General features: G+C 48.4%; 1 protein-coding gene across 5 annotated transcripts in view; it reads right to left on the reverse strand.

Moving 5' to 3' along the window:
• The window catches only part of GNG7 (G protein subunit gamma 7), a 76,641-nt gene that overhangs the window by 40,653 nt on the left and 14,450 nt on the right, over window positions 1-21,538 (reverse strand). The window contains exons 2-3 of one of the 5 annotated variants that reach the window (XM_054181713.1): window positions 20,362-20,436; window positions 11,343-11,418 (exon numbers count right to left, since the gene is read on the reverse strand). The gene's annotated coding sequence lies outside the window, so the exon portion shown is untranslated. Of the gene's footprint in view, window positions 1-11,342; window positions 11,422-20,248; window positions 20,290-20,361; window positions 20,437-21,538 lie in introns of those variants that run through there. The other 4 variants (XM_054181710.1, XM_054181711.1, XM_054181712.1 and 1 more) reach the window with 4 other exon arrangements.

The following is a 21,538-nucleotide window of genomic DNA, read 5'->3' on the forward strand; positions in this document are numbered from 1 at the left end:
CGAGAGCACATCACCGCTCTTCCCCATCCCAGAGTCAACACTGGAAATAAGCCATTTTATTTCTCTTGGGGAGGCTCCCAGCCTTGTTTTGGCACAAAAGCAGCCGTTCCCATTCTCCAGCTCTGTTTACTCCAACTCAACCCAAGCTCTCAGCTCTCCCACCATCCTGCTGCCTTTAAGGGTCCCCCCCTTGAGGGACCATCACTACCCTTTTTGCCCAAGGTCCAAGCTCTCCAAAACCAACCGGGCTCCTTGAACTGCACTCGCTGGGCCTGTGAACCCTATTTCATGCCATTCTTACCCAGCAATGCGTTTCCCAGATGTGATGCTGGAATGGCAACTGGCTGGAAACCTGTTCTGGGGAAGGCAGCTGTGAAATCCACCACCTGACTGTGGGAAAGCAGAGGTCATTTCCCCAAAGCCAGTGAAAACAAAAGAGGCGTCAACTCATTTGAAGAAGGAATAGCAACATCTACACCAAGACGGACAGACCAAAGGAAGCATCGGATCTGAGAGCAACGGGAAGGCAAGAGATCCCACCAGCGAAAAAAATAAATAATACACTGCGCGTATCCCCACACGATGCACGCAGCTACTCCTCCTCTGCAATTGCATCTCAAGTATTTCACATCCATCTCAAGTATTTTACAGCACTTCAAGCCATAACAGAGCAGATTTTTGGTGTTGATGGCACTCTCACAGCCCCGCACTCGTTCAAGCTAACCATGGGAGATGAGGGTAGACAGCCCTTATTGTTGCCTTGGACACTGAACCCTTGCATCACTTCTCCCCTCTCCTTTTTCCACGATTCAGCCAAATAGCAAGATACCGCTGGATTGCCAGGCCAGCTTTGACACAGTGAGAAGAGCGGGTGCCGTTAACGGGCATAATGTACTCAGTGCTCCCGGGGGGCACCCTCTCCATCCCTCTGGTCTCCCAGAGGTCTGTGACTGTCCACCTCAAAGGGCTGCATGCATCGCTTCGGGGTACCCAAAACCTTATGGCCCTATAAAGGCCCCCAGGTCCCGAGGCACAGACTTTCACAGACTGGTTTGGGTGGGAAGGGACCTTAAAGCCCCCCCAGTGGCACCCCCTGCCCTGGGCAGGGACACCTCCCACCAGCCCAGGTTGCTCCAAGCCCCGTCCAACCTGGCCTTGAACCCCTCCAGGGATGGGGCAGCCACAGCTTCTCTGGGCAACCTGGGCCAGGGGCTCACCCCCCTCACAGCCAAGAATTTCTTCCTAAGATCTAACCTGAATCTCCCTTCTTTCAGTTTAAAACCGTTACCCCTTGTGTTATCACTGCCCTCCCTGATCCAGAGTCCATCTCCATCCTTTCTGGAGCCCCTTTAGGGACTGGAAGGTCTCCCCGGAGCCTTCTCTTCTCCAGGCTGAACCCCCCCAGCAGTCTCAGCCTGTCCCCACAGCAGAGGGGCTCCAGCCCTCCCAGCATCCTCGTGGCCCTCCTCCAACCTTCTGTGTAAGCAGAGGGACGGTATTGCGCCAAGCCGACCCCAGAGCAGCGAAGGGGACGGGGACACAAAGAGGCTGGTCTGTAAAGTGACAAGAGTCAGCCGGAGGGCAGCTGGGAGCAGAGAACCGGGGAATGCGTTCAGACGAGACCGACACCGCAGATAAGTTGGCTGCAAAGGAATGTTTTAGGAGTGACTCGTGATTGCGGCAGAAGATACCAAATAGTTGTTTGGTGTCCGTCTATAAAGCAAATCTGTTCTGCTGAACCTAAACACCCAACTAGGCAAACCCTTACTCTGAATTTTTAAGGCAAAGCGTTTCACGTTGGAGCCTCATGGTGTCTCGTCTGTGCACAGAGAAAAATTCCCAGTCAGGCTGCAGTTCATGGAAAATTGACAGAAGGTGTGTTTCATAATGCCAAATTTTACTCCAATACAAACCTAACACTGATGGTGTCAAGTGGTACGAGGAAAGGAGAAAACTGGGAAAATAAAAAACCCCAAACAAACAGGTTACAAACAATCACAGCATCTCAAGGTACCTCTTCGGAGACTGAAATCTGAACAGGGCCACTGGGGAGAGAGAATGGGGATGATGCCCCAGATCTTTTTTTTTTTTTTTTTTTTTTGACATGTTAAACTGAGATTATCTCAATTATGCTAAAAAAGTCATATACAAAGACTGCCATGATCTCAAATTTTCCCTTGCCTATCTGCACACTGCTGATTGTGTCTGATTAGAAACGGAGAGGACTTTTGCACATGCTGCAGAAATTAAATTCTTAGAAAAGCGTTTCATGCACATAGGAGGGAAGGAAAGCTGGTTTCTAAGTTTGGGTGTAGAAGAGATGAAGGGACATCAAAGAGTGGTCATCACCGACAAATTACAGACTGCAGGGGAAAAATGTGATAACTCAGCTGTCAGGCAGGGACATGAGAGGGACCTTCTGAAAAAAATCAGCTGTCATTAAGTGGCGCTGGATGAGCGTCTAAGAAAACGCTTTGAGCACCTTGTTGAGCTCAAATGAGAAGTGGAGAACTGTAAGTCCTGTCCTGTTTCAAATGCAGTTCAACTTTGAGCAGGGGCTGGTGTGTTTAGAAGTGTTTTTTTTTTAAAAAAAAAAAAAAAAAAAAAAAAAAAAAAAAAAAGGAGTACTAAGAGACAGGGCACAAATTCAGCTTGACTCCGAGAGCAGCAATCCCAGGAAGGCAGCAGAGCAGCCCGATTTTGTCCAGCCTTCTTCCAAGATTACGGCATTCCCCAGCAAAGGTGGCTTTAATGCCTGCCTCGGAGAACGGTTAGTCACGGCCGATTCTGCAGAGACACACACCATAGTTTAAAAAATAAGTGGGTTCTCCGAGTAAGTCACTCTCACCCTCCGTTTCGGAGCTGCCCGGCGAGCGATGAGCAAGGAGAGCCTCGAGGGGAAACCACAGACCCGGCGGCTGCAGCCCGGGCTCCGACACCAGCTCGGCCCCACTTCTCCTGCAGGACCTGGGGAAAACAACTGCCCTTCTCTTCCCGCGAGGCCCCTACAAATTTTAACAAAGCACTTAAGACACAGACAGAAAACAGCATTTGTCACAGAGGAGACAGGATTCTTGTCCACGCTGATAAAGCTGTAAATGCGCTTGCACAACGCCCAGCAGCTAACCGAAAGGAATCCTTCGCACAATGCAAAAGTTAACTATTACTCCTCTACGGATCACCTGTTGCAAAGATCTCACATGACGATGCAAAAAGCGCTGAGCTAATTCCAAAGCATTAAAAAAAAAAACCCCACAAAACCAAAAACCCACCAAATATTTTGCGAGACGCATTCACCCTTAGCAGGGAGGTAACTAACACAAAAACCTGCTCGCGACAACCTGAAGGTTTGAATTACAGCTTATCTCAAGCGCCCACATAACACGTTTGCGGACGGAGTAACCCTTTTTGCTGAACGCGAGGTTTTGCTACCACAGATGAACAATTTTCACTTCAGCCACGACCCAAAGTCCCCCAGCCCTGCGTCAGAGCCAGCTCCCCCCAGCCAAGGACAGGGACATCAGCTGCAGACGACTGAACCCTGGCAGGTACGAGCCCAAAAACTGAATTTCTGCCTTCTACGCTAATCTGCTTTTTAAAAGGAACCAGGCTTCTCGGGGACAGCCCCCAAATACTTATTTCCTTGTGCCAAAGCGTGACAAACTTTGGTCATTCTGGACACACCTGAGCTTCCCAAAGCCAACCCCACCAGCTCCACCACAGCACCATTAAGAGCCCGCTGGGATGAAGGCTTTCAACCAATTTCTGTGTGCATTAACTCAAGTGCAACAGTTCAGAGGAAAGAAAAAGGGTTCTTATAGAGCTTGAAGAACTGTTTGGATGTTTAGCTGCCGTCCCACAAAAAACGAGCAGTTAATTTGTTTTTTAGCCACTTTTCCTTGAAGAGCAAAAGAAAAATAGGACTGGTTTGCAGAGGCAGACTCGTACGAGCGGTTTATGTGACTCATGCATTTGTTTGTTTTCCACACTGAAAGCAATGAGAAGGGGCAGCGAGCGTTGCTCAGCACGCTAAGGAATCAGTTCCTTTTGTTTCGGGGGCTGGCTGCAGCAGGATTAAAACCGGCGGTACGCGCCCTTGACAACTGTTGTGCAGAACAACCCTCTCCTCAGCTCCGGTTTCAAAGTCAAGGCTCAAAAATCCGTGTATCGCGGCTCTTCAGTGAGCTCCGCATCGCTGGCGGGGCGGTGGGTGCGACGCTGGCAGAGGCACCGTCTTTACTGCAACAGGGAAAGGAAAAGGAAAGAAATTCCTGGCAGCGCGGGCCACTCCTGTTGGCAGCGCTCCGTAGCCGGAGCAACGCTTTATAAGGAAATTTCTTGGACGAAACCGCCTATCCTCATGTTACTAAGGGTTTTTTGGGTGGTGTTCTTTTTTTTTTTTTTTGTATTCCGCTGCAGATGCTCTACAAAGTTATTCTTAGTGGGTACTTTGTACAGAACCAACGCTGCCCCCAGGCTGGGGAATATCTGCAGAAACACCAAAAGAGATTTGAGATCTGCTGAGGAAATACAGCTGAAGCCCAGGCCAGAGGAGCAAAGACAAATCCCAGGAGATTCAGGTTGAAGCAGCTCCTGGTACAGATGACGTAAGACACTTAAATCAGGCTTTGTCCAACCTTTGGCTATTAACGGTCAGAGACCTGCTGGGAGGCTTCCAGCCGCTGAGAATCGATTCCGTTTCATCATCGGGCTACGGTAATATTCAAACGGGAGGTTTCCAGGGAAAGTGCAAGTTCTTCATTTCTTTGTACTGGGGGTGCCCATTTCTTCCCGGATCAATGACTTACTGCCCTGGCGCAGCGCTGGCCACGTCCCCACGGCTACGCAGAAGCTCCAGATTAATAAAAACCTACTTACATCTAGTTTTTAAGAAAAGATGAAGAATTCCAACACTGCTGTCTTGGTGCCTCCAGCCTGGGTTGGAGTTGAACTAAGTTCAGAATTCTGTCAAAGGCACCAAGGAATAGGATAAATTGTCGGTATTTTGGGGCCAGTTTGTTCTTCCCCCAGGCAAAGGTTGGTCTGACCCAGGGCACTTGGATTGTCCGTTTCCATCAAATAATTTCCCATAATAAATCAAGCCAAGGAAAGCAATAGGTAGAAAGCAGAGATGCACTTCAGGTTTAGAAGCACCCAAACCAATCGCTGACTAATTTGGCTCTTACTACACGCTTTTGCACCAGTAACGCTGCAGAAAAGCTGAATTCTAAGGAAAAACCAGCTCATGCGTGAGCTTCCATGTACAGGGAGCGGAGAAGGAGAAACCCAAAACAGAGGAGATTTCTCCAGGCCAAGCTGCCATCAAGACTTAAAAAAAGCAACTTTCCTTTCCGATTTTTAACTGAAATAGCTTCGCGCCTAATAAGCAAACTGCAACTGCCTTTACTCAGTCAAATGGCATTTGGGGATTCCAGATTAATTCCGGTGAACTACAGCAACAAGCAACTAAAAGTTGCCAATACCCATTTTATTTTAATAAGTACGAACAGGGTTTAAAATGCCAGAGGGCTGTACGTACAACTAATAAAGGTGTCTGGGAGCTTGAGCGATCTGGAGACAGTTCTGGGATTCAAAATTTAAACAAATACTAAACAAATGAGCTGGTGCAGGGGAGCAGAGGAATGCTGGCCTCAGGGCTGAGGAATGCAACCCGTCCCGACAGCAGCGAGAGCAGCTGTATCTGCACCCCGCGCTGGGAAACCAGCTGGAAGTATGTGAAGTTACTGCTGTTTAGGCACTTTTACATATATCTATTCTTAGAAAAAAACCTAGATAAAGAACAAGCAAACCTGTTTAATGACAATATGCCTATGCAACTCTGTTCCGCAACTTTGAAAGCGCAAATTCAACGAGATTCAGATAAGAGATTGAGGGGTTTCGCACTAGAAAGTTACAAATCAATTACAGACTCAATTGACAGTCGGATTATTCACCTAAATCCCCTGCACCCTCTCAGCGATTTGCATTTCAAACAGAGCGAATTTCCCAGCAGGACAGATCCGTTTCCCCATCTTGCCTACAAGTTCACACACGACTGAACTGCTCTTCCAGTTAGCCCGCAACCAGGGCTTCCTATCTCACCAGAAAATAAAAGGTTTAGTTTAAAAATCACAGTAAGCATTTTTGCACATCGATAGAAAAGTGCTTAGGCAGCTCTAGACTTCAAAGAATTTATTACAAGCCAGACGAACCTGGTTTAGCACAGGCCAGCTCCAGGGCTCCCTGACTGCGTGCGACACCGTGAGCGGTGCTACAGCACCGTGGTTTTCTAAGAAACAATACCGAACCTGATATTTATGTGACCTGCAGCACAGATGCCACCATCCCGTCTCACTGAACAGCCCCAGGGAACGCTCTGCGTGTCCGTCTGCATCTCACGCACCAAAACAAAGCGTGGGGTTTGCCGTGTGTGACTAACTCGGTCAGCCGGGCCAGCACGGCGCACCACCGGCGTGCATACAATACCGTCAGACAACGAAACCTCAGCTCTGCAGCTGCAGCGACCGTAAGGATATATTCGTGTTTACCCAGAGTTTAGGTGTTTCAAAGGAAAGGCTGATTTAATTATCCTGGCTGTTCGCCACTTTGGCGCAGGCGGGACCGAGCAGCGGCTTGCTCAAGCTTCAGGGACCCCCCTTTTTCCTTCCCAGATCTCCAGCGCTCCCCAACCACAGCTCTTCCAAAACAAATTAAATTGTTATCCCAGGCCGAGGAGCCGGAGAATAGGAAAGCCGGCTCTGTTTACCGCTAGCTGCTGGGAGGAAAGCCCACGGGGGCTGAAGGTTAGCTGGGTGCGCAGGTGGAGCGTGTGGGAGGGCAGGAAGGACAAAAACCAGAGCCAGTAAGAACTGACTCAGCAACGCTCAGCCCCCTTTCGTTATCTCAGATCTGAGAGCAGAAATGTTAAAATACACTTTCAAAATGAGAAAGCCAGCCGAGGATGGTTTATATAATGCTGCCGGATTTAACTCCTGCAGGTTACCGAGAGCACGGATGCATCGGGATGCTGCCGACGGCAGACGGTATCGCGAGTCCCCGACAGTAACTGGGGGCTGCAGAGCACATCTCAGGGCTTGGCAGAGGCTGAAGGACGGCATTCCCACGGGATCACAGCCCACATGACGGGAAGGGAGAGTCCGGGCAACAGAGGACAAAGTCTTACTCCTGGCTGTCAACATCAGCCAGAACACTGCAGCTTTGCAGCCACCACAGGGTACAGCGTGTTATTGTTTCCCCTGAAAATAGCTAAATAAATTATTTAAAGAATTAACTATGCCCCAAAACAAATAGTACTCAGTAAAACAGGAGCAACGCTGCAATTTAAAAAAATACAGGCTTTTTTTTTTTTTCCCCCCTCTCTTAGGTAAAGGAATAGAAGCATCGTCAAAGCTGGTGGCTGCTGGTATAGAGAGGCCACCAGAGCCGGCTGAAGGGCCACCACGAAGCAAACGGACAGAACCCCCGCTGTACTTGTTTTTCCATTATCTAATATTAGTGCATGTAGGTATTTATGAACCATTCTGCGGCGCATTCAAGCTAATTCCCAGAAAATCACGTGCCTGCGCAGAGAATTCAAGATTAGGAAGCCTTCCAATGTTTTCTCGAGCAGAGCTGTGATCACCACGCAGTACTAACAGCAATTTGAAAATCTGCCTTCTTGGTTGGCTGCCAGACACTGACCCAACGAGCATCTCATTAAGCCTCCAGTCATCTCTTCCCAGCTATTTGTGTCAAACCCAGCGCTTTGAGGCCTGACGAGGCTAAAGCGCCTTCAGACTGGGGGCAGAAGGACAGACGGTAGTTACAGAACCGCATTATAAAACGTTTGAAGATATACTAAGCGCTCAGAAATTAGCGCTCCTATAACAAGTACGTGACAAAAGCCTCTCTGGTCTAGAGCTGCAAGAGTAAGTCAGCAGTCATCAGGTCTGAAAGGCTTGTTTAATTTCTCTGTTAAAAAAAAAAAAAAAGAGTAAAAATGCCAGAGACATTTCCAGCTGCTCTGGACAATCAGTCACGATCGATTCCCACCTCCTTCAGCCTCGGACACGAGTTCACACGAGCCACCGAGCAGGGCAACAACTCTGCCCACATCTGCCAGCCTAACAAGGCACGGGGTGGCTGTACCATCCAACCCTTCTCCTCCCTGGGATGAACACTGACAGTGTCCAGAAACCAAAAAATGCCTGTTGAGTCTGTGTAATTATGTTAGATGTAATAGAATCCACGTAGATGCCCGTACGGACAGCCCTGCAAGAGACCAGGACAAGAGCTACCGGCTGTTAAGTTTTTTATTTGAACAATGTTAGCTCTTTATGCAGCCTACTTCTTCCTACTGCTCCACATCTGCACAGCTGCTGAGGGCAAAAAGCACTCAGGCTGCGCTCATGAGCTACCTTCAAGCGGAAAAAAAAAAAAATAATGCCTAGAGGGCAAGACGGCTGAAAGCTACCCAAAAGTCTTGCTGCAAATTTTTGTATGAAACACCACCTTATTTAGACAATTTGAAAAAATGTTACAGAGGGACACTATGGCTGGGAATTTGCATAATGGGCGTCTACATCTTGCTTACCTAACGGGGGAAGAATCCTGTCTGTCAGTAAGTCTAGACTGTGGTGTTGAATCCAGGGGACCGTGGAATCTCCCCGGCCAGAAATAACACCCGGCGCAGGGCAGGGTGCTGCCATCTGCCGTCACCCACCGCTGGGACGGCAGCAACCTCGCTTTTTGGAGGTATCTCTGGCCCGGGGCCGCTCTGCAGAGCTGGGCTCAGTGCTGAAAGCAGCGAGAGAAGCCATCCTCCTCCTTCTCCTCCTCCTCCTCCTCGCAAAACCTGGCTGACTCCTCCAAGTGCTGCAGGGAGCTGCGAGGACTGGTGTCCCCTACGTGCCTCGCTCCGCCGTGCTGCCGGACCACGCTCTTAGCTGTAGCTGCAATTAAAGCAATGTCAGCCTGACAGTCTATTCTAATAATACACATATATATACACACACATTATTTAATGTGAAAAGGCCTTCGCCTAACAGCAGCGTTCACGTTTCAACTATTCCAAAGGCTTAAGTAGCTTAACAGAGACCTCTGCAGTCCACACCAGCTCACTGCAGGCAGTTACTCTAGATGCAGTCTTTCCCACCGAACTGGGTTTTAGAAGATAAAATACCCAAAATACACAAAGGCGTGCATTTAGCCACCGTTTCCACCTCCAAAAGCCTCGCTGCGACACACACAGAGCCACTGATCTTGGAATGATACAGATCTAAACTCCTCCGAGCGCCTGCAGCACAACAGCGACCCATTCCCCACCTGTCCCAAAGCAGCACCAGCCCGACCCGCTTCTCCCCAAACCCCGGGGGGGGACGGGGACACGTCAAACGCCTCCCAAAAACGGGGAGGTTTGAAACACACTCAGCCTCCTGCCCCTTCAATTCCAACGCGTACACTAACAGAAGCAAGCAGCGCTCCTTCTCTTTGAAATACAGCACCCTTGATCTAAAGATAATCCATCTCTAGGACAACAGCAGTATGTGAGCAAGATACTCTATTCTCGGCCATGGGTTTGTCATCTCACCAAGCTTCAGTTCCTTTACCTTGCTGGTATTTCACACATGGGACAGGAAATATAGGATTTCACAAAAGGACTGCTGATGCACGAAGGGACTTTTGAGGCTCCACGGAAAACACTCACGCCAAATACTACACTACGAAGACGGAGGTGACCAGAGAAAGGCGACACCAACACTCACGTACCACAGTCCGTACCCCGCTGTGAAATTTTCAGCTATTGAGTGTTCCAAGCAGCAATAGATATCATTTCTTTAAAGCCTCTGAAAAGATTTCGAAGTATTTCATATCAGCAGCTGCACTTAAGAGTCAGCATCTGGTGACCAGCGGGGCAACGACGGACAAATGGGATGTGGCCAGACTCAACGGCATCACGTAGTGCCACAGCACTGCCGTCCGCACGGCAGATGACATGTGAGATTGCGGAAGAAAAAGATAGGTGAAGACAAGGTTGTGCAAAAAACCGCAGAAACTATTTTGGAAAAGGAAGCAGTGGAAACATGCTGGTGGAATGCTAGAAGTCGGAGGAGACCAAACCCGTCACATCCCCCAAGCACACTGAAGTTTACCTGTCCAACATGGCCCATCTCCTTTACGCGGGGAGGCCGGTGAGGTTTAGTAGGTGGTGAACTACAGCTACAGGCATCATTCCGGATTAAATCAAATTCAAATATCATATTTGGGGGCACACAGGGAAAACATCAACACAACGGACAAAGTGGTGTAAAGCTTGTAGAACAACGCTACTGATTTATTCTGTGCTCTGAGATCACACAAAGCTCTAGGGTAATTTAAAACAACACAACTGATATTTAACTTATTTCTTCTGTAGAAAACTCATGAGGCTTTAATCACCACGCTGCTTCATTAACTGGAGATTACTAATACCAGGATTTGTTAGTCAGCACTACCAGACAATGTTTTAGTGTTGATTGTTTGTATAGGGAAGATTGGAACCGATGATTTAATAATTTTAATGGAATACAAGGTGATTTGCAAGAGCTGTCCTCAGCAGAACGGACAGAAATCATTACGGTTTTGCTTTGTCACATACTTCCAGAAAGTAACAGCTTCAGTGGGATCAACGCGAAGGCAAAGATGGGTGAGAACGGCCCAGGACAAGTGAGGGACGCACCTTAAATCACCCGCCGAATCTCCTGCCTCTACCTTGACCATCCTGCTTAGAGGGCAGGGAGAAGACCGGGCCTTTGCAGCACCTAATATTCCAGCACAGAGCAAACCCGCTGTTATACAGAATTAAAAAGCCATCATTTGCTGTACCCTCCTCTTCGCGTGCTCCTGGTGAACACGTACATACACGTTCCAGCAAAGGCTGGATAAAAAAGGAAACTGAACTCCATCATCCAGCTCGAGCAGCTAAAGCTGCGGCTTCCCCTGGCTCCCAACATGAACAAAGGCTCCCACACAGCCCTCACGCCTTCTGACTAAGAGGGACATGTCTTCTTTGGAATCCAGAGATCTTCTTCCCTAATTAAGGAGGTGGATTACTGTTACATAACGAGCAGAATGTCGCTCCACGTGGGCAGCGAGTAATCGCCAGCCTTTGTCTTGGACCGGCACCAAGAGTCAAATCAGAGGAGCAGCTCGGAACAGCCACCGCAGCCGGGCAAACACCACCACGGTGGCATCCGCTGCCGCATTTCCCCACCGCAGCAGGTAAAACTTAACCATCAATGGAAAATAAATTAACAATGAAACAATATGGCAAGTTTCATGAGTATGGAGTTCTTCTTGCTCACCTTCTTACTGCAGTGGAGCAGTTTGGTCTTCTGTCTCGTAGGGTGCGCTCGCTGCCGGGGACCCCAGTTCTGAGTCCTTCTGGAAAGGAAAAGGGAATTCAGGAGATCCATCACTGATGTACTAAACAGATGGTGCATCAATAATGAAGTTATAATTTAGAATAATATATTTTACTCCATTGACCGCAATTTTATCATCGCAATATGTACTTTAATAATTAGGAATAATAAGGAAGACACTGCCTTCACAGCAGTTGTTTTGCTGATACCAATTTTCCAAAGAATTCAAATGTCCCAGACACGTTTTGAGATTAACATTGATTTGTTTGAATTTTACGGTGATTCCAAGCACGTCTTTATTTTGTTGCATTCACCAACATTGACGGGGAACCCATTCTCTTTCGCGTTTATAAAACTCACGTGACCTGGCAGTCACACGGCGTATTTCAGACGCTGAATCTGAACGTGTGGCATCGGAAACTGGAGAGAACTAAAGCTTCAAGTGAGAGTTCACGTAAATATTCTGCTCTAGATTTCACCACAGTCTAACTTCTGGACTACAGTCAACAGATGTTGAACCTAAGTCCCCCATGGTGGGAGAGGAAGAGGTGTTTTTTGGGGGAAATGCTGTATAGCAGTGTTTTAGCAAAGAAGCCGGCAGAGTCTGGCTACACGCAGACATACTGGCAAGCTCAGGCTTCAAGAAACAAACACCAAAAAAAATGGTCTAGGAATGAGCTGGTCTTAAGAAAGCCTTAAAAACACCCTGAGAAAAACCAAGTCGCGTTGAGCTTTCTCACATGTCGGGATGCTCCGGCCGCAGCACGTTCCGGGCTCCCAGGACGGTTCCCAGTACAGCATTGCTCAACCCTCCTCCGTCAGCCCAGTCCCCACACGCGGCTCAGTCAGCTCTCGCGAGCCAGAAGGAGGGATCCATTCCAAGAATCCATCAGAGCTGAAATCCAACCCTGCTTGTTTTCTCCACTTACTGTCTGAACACAAACAATTTTTTTTAATTTTTTTTTTTTTTTTAAAGGAGTAAAACCTACGTCATTTACTCTCCACTGGGTTTTAGACCGTGGCTTGCCTTTGCCCCTTTCACCTCCGTCTTCCTCAGATTTCAGTAAATCAAAGGGTGAGGAAGAGCCCTCTCGCCAAAACAATCATTTAAAAAAAAAAAACCAAACCCAATATTTTAATTTTTTTTTTTTTTTTTTTTGAGAATAGCAATTCTCATAAATACCATATTAAATACCTCCTCCATATGAAGAGGGCAGGCAGAGGAGCCCAAGCCTTCCTCCTGGCCCCAAACAGCAAATGCCAAAGCCGGGGCCTCGCTCATTGCGATCATTCCTGACAATGCTGCGTGGCCCCCCCCCCCCGATCCCCCTTCTGAATTCAGTAATAAACTCAAAGGGACAGAAATTCAGGGGATTTTGTCGACCCAGTGGCAAAATCCTCCCAAAATACAGCATGGGGGGACAGGCAAGGAGCACACACGGGACTGCAGAGATGGAAAACAAGCGCAGCAGCACCCGAAAGGTCCTGCGGGTAAGAAAGGCCACCAGGAACACGGGAAAGGAATGAGGATTACATTCCCAATATCCTGCTAATTGCTGAAAAAGATGAACTTGCCCCCATAAATCAGAAGCTGCAGTGAGCCAGCCTTCGGCTGCAATCCCTACTCCATTGCCTCCCAACTCTTCCAGCTATATGTGATTTCATAGCATGAAAAAAATAATTACGGCTCCTAAATTGCAAGCAGATTTAAATAGCAAGTCGCTTGGCCCCGTGAAGTATGTGCAGTTGTTTAAGTGCCTCTGGTGCTCTGTAAGAGCTGATAAATGCCAAGCTGCTACAGGGCTCAGCCACCACCTCCAAGCTGCAGGAGAGCGCTCGATGCCTCAATCACAGAGAAGCCACCCAAAATCAATCCCACCTTGTGACTAAACGAAGTCTTGAAGCTGTAACTGAAGCGAAAAACTGAAATGACAACGCACACATTCTTTAGTTTTATTTGTATTGTCCTTCCTTGAACTTTGTCAATGTCTTTTTCTTCCCTTTGGTTTTAAAAATCAACACAGGGACTTCTGGACTGTCAATATTTTTTTTTTAAATCAGTCACCTTCTTAAAGAGCTGTTTAGGCTTTCTGCAGGCACTACTATTTGAAGACTACTCCAGAAGCCCAGCAGCAGCCTGCGCAGGTGAAGGGCAGTCCCCGAGCAGCTCCCACGCAGCAGCGGGGGATAATGCCACCAGGAGCGTCACCCTCCTTGCCACACACCTACGGTTTTGAGTAGGACACTTAACACCTCACCTTCCCAGCCAGCCCGGCTCTGCAGTACTGCTTTGTGGCCTCTACAAAGCAAATCAGGCAGGAGATGTGCCAGTAGGTGGGCCCTTTGCTAGAAAGCTACCTGTCGGGCTGGAGTCCAGCTCGGTGAGAGCAGCCTCTTGCCCCAGCTCCTCCAGTATCCCCCTTCTCCAGTTCCCCATCAGTGCCAGCCCTGCGGAGCCCCCAGACTGTGCCCGATGAACAACAGCAGCAGCAGCATTTCTCCTGCACAGCCTTTTGAACTGGAAGTTAATACACAAGGAACAGTTTGCAGCAGGGGAAAAAAAAAAAAAAAAACAACAAAAAAAAAAAACAACCAACCCAAGGACTTTCCAGATGAACACAATACCATCTTTGGCTTTCCGCAGAAACCAGCCTTTTGTTTACGGGCTTGCAGGATCCGACTCCAGGGGCTGGTCTGTTCTTGCTCAGAGAGGGAAAACAAGCCTGACCTCAGTGTGCTGCAATAAACTCAACCCCCTCCTTCCTTCCACGCTTCTCCCAGTGCAAAGGTAAAGAACATGATATCCAGCAGCGTGACCAGGCTCGCCGAGCGAAGCGTGACCGCACACACTCCTCTCTGCTGACATCGAAAACAAGGAGGTAAACTAACTGGACACGCTCCTGCTGCCAGTCATCAGGCGACGCCGGCCAGCGCTTCCCAGCTGGGGAAAGGTCTCCAGTAAATCAGCCAGCTCCCGGTACGCTAAGTACAGCATTCACTACTTAGCACATACCTCTCTGGGCAGGGACAGCCAGGCTCCCGGTAGACACTGCCCTATCTCCCACTTGTACTGTTTCCTACACGGCTGATAAACAGCCTGTAATTTCCTCCAGGCGGATACTGCACACCAGCACTTGTCAGCAACAAAGCCTGAGCAAAGAACCTAAAAGTCACCGTGCAAGGCTCAGAGCGGCACTACCATTCTCGTTAGAAACAGCTACTTGTCATGGGAATGTGTCACACACACAGGTTTGGAAAAAAACCTTCGTATTTGGCTCTTCTTGACCTATGTCCCATTTATGGTGTGGGCCAGAAGCCCTTGCTCAATCCCGCTCTGCGAACATGCAAGCGGCCAGCAATGAAAGTACCAGCACTTTAAGAGATACCTTGAAGTGGGTGTGGGCAGCAAGGAGGGGAATTCCTTCCCGAACTAACTGGAAGCAGCAACAGTTGGTAATGCAAAGCATCTCCCGGGGCCGGAGCCTGCAGCTGCCAATGTTCCCTCAAAGTCAGGGCAAGGCTCGAAGGAAGCCAGATCATCCATTCCAGCCCACCAGAAAACCCGCGGTGCCAGGAACTCCGTGGGAGGCCGTCTCTGCAAAGAGCCTTTCCACCGGGATCATCCAGCTCACCGGCAGGAGGAACTTGCTTTGCTTCCCTCGGACTCTCCAAGATCCGGCAGATCGCAGAGCGGGCAGGCGGCCGATGCCATCAACTATTCCGACTGCGATTAATAAAAAGTTCTATGAAAAGACCAGAGAGAATTTACGAATACAGGATTCAAAACCTCATGCTTCTGTAGTATGCGGCTCCTGGTCGCGTCACTAGTCCTTAGGATTTTTAAAGAAAGCTGGAATACGCAGCAAAGCGTAAAAGTCAAAGACGCTGCATTTATACGGCAAACGAGACACCGAGCCCATCACCTTTGCAGAGGAAGGTCGACGCCCAATGGTCTCGACAATCTGACTTGGGGTTTTAAAGTGAGAACTAGAAAAAAAACACATTGCACAGGCTCCAAAGACTAACTCCAGCCCACAGTCTGCTCATTTTGCCATCAGAGCTGAAAGATTTCAAGCATTTTAGATGAAACACAGCCAGGCAGCACAGTCTTCATATAGACCAGCCTTGGCATTCCCGTTCCAGATGGGAGCCCTGCTCCGTAACAGCCGGGTGACACAGCCCAGCGCAAGATGGGTATGAAGCTCTGGCTTCCCAAGGCGGCCTCGTCCAGCGCCGTTAGGTAACGCAGAACAGCTCATGGAAAATGACGCTGTCAAATAGCAAAAGCTCCTTTTAGGATGCCTGATGGATCCCCTAATCAAGGAACATGGGAACTGTTACATGCCGTACCACAGGGCTAAATTAAAGCATTACTGGCAGGTACTGCTGACCCACAGATAACGAGCCCACGCCACCATGCATCAGCACGAGACCATGATTCAGAGCAGGGCTGCAATTACATGAGGTAACGACCCGCCGTGGTAACGACCTGCTGCGCAGCACGGTGCATCGGCTCACTGCCGGGCAAGCAGGGCACAGACCCATGCCAGAGGTTCAGGTTCCCCCAGTGCCCCAGTTAGTGAAGTTAAAGGGAGAGAAATGCACGGCTGAAGGTGAAGTCGCTCAGATCGCACTCGAAATTAAATAACCTTAATGGGATAACCAACAGCGGGTTTAATTCTGCTACTTAGTACTCTAATAATAGGCAAAAGATCTTGGTCCAGTGGTAGACTTCGTCATGTCTCTAAAAATATACACCTATAAATAGTACTTCATTATCAAACAATTGCATCTGGACAACCAACGCAAAATATCCACGGGAAAGAGAGAGGGCTTGAAAATTTTAACTTTTCCCCATTAACTCCTCCAAGGGATGAGCGGATTGTTTTTCCCTTGTCCACACAACTCCTGCCATTTTCCAGCACATAGCCCAGGATTTCTGCTAAGTAACAGCTGCCGCAGCCAGCGCACATTTGCTTTTGGAAGCAAATCACTAATTGTGAAGTTGCTAGGAAGTCTGTTCTGGCAATTCGCTCTGGAACATTTTTTAAGTCCTAAAAAGGGAAGGCTTGGAGGAGAGGCAAGCGAAAAGGGCCTTCCCTGTGTCCTGCAGCACTTCACACCTCAAGGGATCCACGCTTCAAGCTGGAAAGCCACAGAAACCATTTGACAGGACCCGTGCTATTACACTTGTCACTTCAAAGTCCCTCCAAAGGCAAAGCCTGGCCAGCAGCTGCTCCTGTGAAGCTTGGCTCCTTCGGGGTGTGCGAGCAGAGCCGTGAGAAGCATTGTTGGGGGACAGACAGCAGCCCAGCACCCCGGCTCCGCACACAAAGGGTGCCCGGCACCCCGGCACCACACACAAAGGCATCTAGGAGTGAACTGCTTCACCTGGGGGAAGGTGCAACCCCAGACCACCCAGCCCTGTAAAAAAAGAATAATTCATAACACAAGTTTTAGTGTGAAATCACAGAATGTGTTGGGTCAGAAGGGACCTCTAAAGGCCATCCCGTCCAACCCCCTGCAGTGAGCAGGGACAGCTTGAACTAGACCAGGTCGCTCAGAGCCTCATCCAGCCTGGCCTTGAATGTCTCCAGGGATGGGGCCTCCACCCCCTCTCTGGGCAACCTGGGCCAGTGTCTCACCACCCTCAGTGCAAGGAACTTCTTCCTAATGTCTGATCTAAACCTGCCCTGCTCAAGTTTAAAACCATTCCCCCTCGTCCCATGGCTCCCCTCCCTGACCCAGAGTCCCTCCCCAGCTTTCCTGGAGCCCCCTTCAGGGACTGGAAGGGTCTGGAAGGTCTCCCCGGAGCCTTCTCCAGGCTGAACAACCCCAACTCTCTCAGCCTGTCTTCGTAGGAGAGGTGCTCCAGCCCTCGGAGCATCCTCGTGGCCCTCCTCTAATGCCTTAAACACTCATTGACGGAAGGTAAAAGGAGCAGAGGTGGATGAGGCCAGACCGGAGCAGCACAGGACGCCGGCACTGTATTTCCCTCCCCGGCCATCCCGCAGGCGGAGCGGTCTCTGTGCAGGCTGGGCGTTCAGAAGGACAGGTACCGCACAACCACACATTCCTACCCAGGCTTTGGTTTTCCTCCGAGCAAAAGAGGAAAAAGTTTAAAATAAACCTTGCAGACAGCAGCATTCCGTTTGCAAGAGTTCACTCTTGAAAGAAACGGGACAAACTAATTCCTCAGTAAATATTTGGGGTTACAACTCCGCCTTGCAGTTATCTCGTTAAACACTTCCAAGGTTTCAGAGAGCCAGGAATACACTCAGGACAGCGGTCCATGGAAATAACAGGACTTATTTCGGCAGTAACAGAGCTATTTTTAAAAATTTTACTTATGGGATGCCAGTTTCCTGAAGCTGTTTGGAAAATTAAATTTAAAAATGTACAAACACTAATGGAACAAAAATGTGCTATAGCAACAGCCTGCTTTTGCTAGGAGATACACTAGAGATGTTTCTGGACTTTCCAACTTACTTCCATCTGCAAAATCACCTTTTCCTCCTTTTAGAGGAAAGATTAAAGAATAGCAACAAAAAACCCCCGTATGTTTGCAGCAAAAAAATATTTGCTTGTAGAAAAACTTTGTTCCTAAAAAAAAAAAAATTATTCTTCCAGTTTTAGCAAATGCCTCCAGCTGTTACAAACAGATGAAACCAGGGACAATACACTTCTTTACTGCAGGGATGCTTAGGTTTAACATAATTAGATTAGCTCAATGCCTCTGCCAGGCAAATAAGCTACACAAGAAGTTCTTTTATGTCACTGGCAACCTCCTAAAAATTGGAGGAATTTTAAAATGGACACCAACTTAACAACTGCTTGAAACAGGAAGAGGAGGTGAAAGAGTATCCAGCTGAAGCAGCAAGGGAGAATTCATTACACTGTAAATACCAGAGCGAAACACAGATGGGACGCTGAGGTTTATCATTCTTAAAGTGCTATTATAAAAGCACGCAGGCATTTGCTTTTAAATATTATGACAAGCAGCTGAACGGCATAAAGTTAAAGCCTATTTTCATAGGCGGCACCAACAACTCAGGAGCTGTTCCAGTAACACAAATACTGAACACCAACGGGTTGTTGACTTCGCATCGCTAAAAACACCACGCGCACACACAAAAAATAATGGCAAACCGGCATTTCTTCCAAGCTAGCACTAAAGCACTCCCCAGGGAGGGGACCTTTTCCCCCTTTCCTACCAGACGGGTGAAGTTCACCTCGTTCTGCCATCACAGAAAGCGAGAAGGGAAAGAAGAAAAACCTCCTGAGGAAGGATTTAGAAACAAGGTTAATAATTTTAAACACGGATGTTTCTCCTGGGATACGTTTTTACCTCAAAGCAACTTTGGAGGTTATTTCAATGTGCTTTCACGTTATACAAGTGCCCTGTCTTCCAGGGGCAATTTTATACAGTCAATTAGCAAAAAAACTAAACGCCTTAACGAACCCTGGGAAAGGGGGTGCTCTTGATATATCAGCGATTACTAGGCCAGGGCTGCAGCGTTCCTGCAGGATCTAAGTCACCGATAAAGGTGCCTTCATGTAACTTTAGGAACTGGGCAATTAAAAACTGCTTCCTAAATAAGAGAGAGGGGTGTGAGAGCCCCGACTGGCAGCAGAGAACTGGTTATTCCGTTCCAACGAAAGGGTTCACAAATGGGTCCTGCAAACAGAAGCCAAAAGACGCAGCAGCGACAACTCATTCACAGGCCCCGCTGCAGAAACAGCTTAAAAAGGGGAAAAAAAGCACCCTGGGCTGGGGAGAGATGCGTGCTTTCACACTTCAGTAAAAATCTGCCTCTTTAGTCAACAAAGATTTCCTTTTGAGATGGAGACTGGCATAAACATGGCCTGTTTGGAGCCCTAAGGCAAAATATTACAATATAACAACCGCCATTAGTTTTCCTTCTTTTTTTTTTGTTTTCCTCCCCAGTTCCTTATGTTTTGAATTAAGTCTCCAGTTGACTCTGACTCACAGCAAAGCTCTACGCTGATCCCACGAACATCGCTCCCCTCTTGGAGGAGACACCAAGTGCAAAAAGTAGGGCAAAATGACGCAAGCGGGACAGACAGGGGACATTCTTTAGGAAAGTGAGGCAAGAGGAAGTGCTGCCGTATCCCTGCCACAGCCTGGGGAGAAGACCAGCAGTCACATGATGAGACACAGCTCCAAAGACATTTGCTAATGAGCCTGCCAGTCAATTAGTCATTTCAAATGGTTTCAAGGACTTGTGCTTTCCACGTTCTGGAGACCATGCTGTTTCTCCGAATCCGCTGCCTGGTGCCGCTGCCAGGGACACACTGCCCTCTCTTGGGGACTCCCGAGCCAGCCCCACCGCAGGACGCCGAACACCAATACGCTGTCGGCATCTCTTAAAAAAAAATAATTTCTGCCCAAGAGGCACGTTGGAGGCGAAAAGCAACTCTGCTAACGCTCCCCTGCCTGACGTATTGCTTTGAGGAAGGAAGCATGAGCGCCTTTTGGAAGAGCTGCCCTTAAGGTAGGTCGGTTTTAACTAATAACCTTGAAGGTACCTTTATATCAGCCTATCAAAACTGAAATCTTTTCACCTGGAATTGTAGGGTGGATAATGCATGGCACAACTGCGTCTACCCCGGCGAATATTATAACAGCTCAGGAGCGGTGATAGTGTGATACGGTAACAGTCATCACAGAAAAAGAATGTAATTCAGAATCGGCATTCCAACTCCCAGGCAACAGCCACATGTTGGATTTCTGCGGGACCGTGGGGTAATTTTAGATGCCTACCTTGGTCAAACTGTCTCTGAGGCGACTCTGAGCGTGCTGCCAGCACTTTCGCACTACTCACCTCCTAAGATATCCCCGGTTTGGGGAATCAAGGATACAAAGCTGTGGGAAATGAACTGTGAGGCGGGAGAGATGGCCAGGGGGGCTGTGAGGTGTCCTGCTGCAGACACCTACCTGGTCAGAGCCTTCGCCCCACCTCCTTCAGCACAAAGGCAGACGCGCTCTCTGGCTTGAAAAAGGACAGCTCTCCTGAAAAAGGAAATGGAGAGAGTTTTCAGCAATTAAAACAGTCCCGCAGGGAATCCCTGCTACCGGGCTTTGATCCAACCAGCTGAAGCACCTCACACCTTTTTTTTTTTCTGATTTAACCAAGGCAGACATAGTAGCCATATGGCTACAAAGACCCTTTTTACACTGCCAGACACAGGCCCTATTTTCTCCCTGCTTGAAACCAGGCTAGACTTGGCTATTACAGCACTAGCTAAAGTCACCTAATAAGTATGAGGGACACGTCACAGGGATTCAGTGATTCTGTGACGGTCGGCTGGCGTTACGGCTGCCTCCTGCCACGGAGGCAGAGCACCTGCAGTCACTGCAATTTCATATCTGAGTCTGAAGATGGCTCCATCGGCACGAGAGATGCCCTCCACCCATGCCTCCCTATGCACAAGAGGGGAAAAAAAAAAAAAAACAAAACACCTCATTAGGCACACAAAGAATGAAGAAATATTCAGAATGCTTAGTCAGCCATCAATCACATGTTATTTGTCATATGCTGACAACAACGATGCCGCGAAGGCAAGGAAGCAGGCACATACATGCATTATATATTTCTAAAGATGTAAGACCGCGATGTAGAAGCTACAACAAAAGAAACTAGAGGAAAAATAGCTTGAGCAGCTCATGGAAGTCAAAGAGAAAAGGAATGACAAAGACAAATTTAACTAAAGAAAGGGAAGAGGAAGGCATATCTACAGCGTTTCATTTTTTGTTCCTCCCCACAAGGATCAAATTAAAAAGCCCACACACTTAAATTAAGTACAAGTTAAAGGGGAGCTGGAAATACAGTCATTCAGAATCACTATTTAGGTTAGGAAAATTGCTGCATTGTATTCCTTTGTCAAGCGGCAGATAATGAAATCTGCAGAAGAAAATGCGGAATTTGGACCCATCACACAAGAACCAGAAGGAAACTGGGGAAATCTTAGGTACGGGTTTCCCACGCAGGACCTAAGGAGCTCCGGCCCCATAAACACCAGCCCAGGTGATGGGACACAAAAACGGCCGTGCAGAGATCCCAAAGCCTTTCCCCCACGTCCCCATCACAGCTACAGCCACAGCAACAGCCTCA

This window comes from Rissa tridactyla, chromosome 22 (genome assembly GCF_028500815.1).
Source record: "Rissa tridactyla isolate bRisTri1 chromosome 22, bRisTri1.patW.cur.20221130, whole genome shotgun sequence".
NCBI classification, from domain to species: domain Eukaryota; kingdom Metazoa; phylum Chordata; class Aves; order Charadriiformes; family Laridae; genus Rissa; species Rissa tridactyla.